Raw genomic sequence first — 1,760 nt, 5'->3', positions numbered from 1 at the left:
TCCTGGTAGAAGTCTTCAATTTGATGTTTGCATGCAAGTATTTAAAATCACAGCATATGAGGGATATATGCAAATTTTGTGTTACAAAGTAGCTATGTTGTGTCCAGGACAGGATGACCAAGTGAATTGGTTTTGAAATTAACACCCAATCAACAAATGTCCTCGAAGGTTAGAAGCATTCAAAATAACAGCATATAAGGGTAAAAGTAAATTTGAGGGTCTGTTACAGCAGAAATATTGTGTCCTGACCAGGATAGATAAGTGGTTAAGGCTTTGGACTTAAGATAAAGTGGGTAAATGCCTTTGTGGCTTTAAATACTACTCTTAGTGTCAAGTTTAAGACTTTCAGATTAAGCACTTAAAATTACAGCAGGTATAAGCAAATTAATGTTATGTCCCAATCATTTTAGCAGAACGGTTAGAGCCAATAAACAAATGTTCTTGTGTATTCAAACCACACATATTATCTGGAAAATGTTAGCTCCTAAAAATAAACAATTTTAAACTGTTTAAAAGCAGATCAGTGCCCAAGCAAACATCTGTTTACAGCCACTGTAAGAAAAATTTAAATAAGTGCTGCTTTGTTAAAAGTAGCCTACTGCTGAAATGTAGAAAGCAGAACATTAATTCAATTCAGTACATTTAAAACATTTCTTTCACTCTGACATTTAGTCTTGCACTCTGTAAGAGTCCCCAGAGCCCAGTGCGAAGTTTTAAAGTAGTTTGAGTTTAAAATGTTCGAGAAGTTTTAAAGAATCAAATGACAAACTGAAGAACACTGTATAAAAATATTTCTTTATAAGGAAAGGATTACTTGCAGAACTATTATCTTTATTTTAAAGAAAGGCTTCATAGGATCATGATAACTGATGAATAAAAGTCCTCATTCAATTACTTTCGATAGTTACCTCTTATAGGGATTGTGAACTGCTCTGCAGGTATAAGGCTGTTTTTTACTCACTAAATGGGTCTGAATAATGGTTTTATAGTAGAATAGTACTCTTAGGACATAAATAAATGATTTTGTTCCACACATTATCCGTGGGTGATCGTGCAGCGCTAGTCAGTGGTCAGTGTTTTTTCTCAGCAGTCATGTGAGAACAGTTTGATTTTTAGATCAATAGCAAGATTCCTTCCCCCAAGCATCAAAGGCAGAGTGATTGAGTACAGCTCGATGAAACCGGGGTCTTTTAATAAGCGGGTGTAGGAGTCCCTTATAAATGGCTTAACTGGCTTGTTCACTGACACTAGTGTGTGTCACTTAGGCCAGTTTAACAGTTTGTTCTTTCAAACGCTGGGTTGTGAGGCTCACAGGGGATCGGAACAAACTGCAGTCTCAAGAGTGCATCTGTCCGTGACTCTTGTTGTAATGGAGAAATTAAACCTACTGGATCGGTGTTAAGTTTACTTTGGTGAGCTCGGTCAACTGGTGAGTTTCAGCTAAACATCTGCTACCGCATTGATCAGGGCTAATTTTCACTCGTCATGTCAACATGCATTACGCAACCCCTATTTACACACAGAAATAAAAGCATGCTATTTTATACACCCCTATTTGTGGCCACATAAAGCCAAAACCCCAGCATAGGTTTTTTTTTTTAATGTTTATGTGAACAAATTTTAACACGGTTCACTGCAATTAACTTTAATAACATTTACCATTACTCACAATAATTGGATAAGAAGTTTGAAGGAATTCATTTTAAAGAGATAGCACAGGGAAACAAAATTCCAGCTGATTAAATATTTTAGGGCTGACT

This window comes from Puntigrus tetrazona, chromosome 17 (genome assembly GCF_018831695.1).
Source record: "Puntigrus tetrazona isolate hp1 chromosome 17, ASM1883169v1, whole genome shotgun sequence".
NCBI classification, from domain to species: domain Eukaryota; kingdom Metazoa; phylum Chordata; class Actinopteri; order Cypriniformes; family Cyprinidae; genus Puntigrus; species Puntigrus tetrazona.
Note: the sequence above shows the minus strand (reverse complement) of the source record.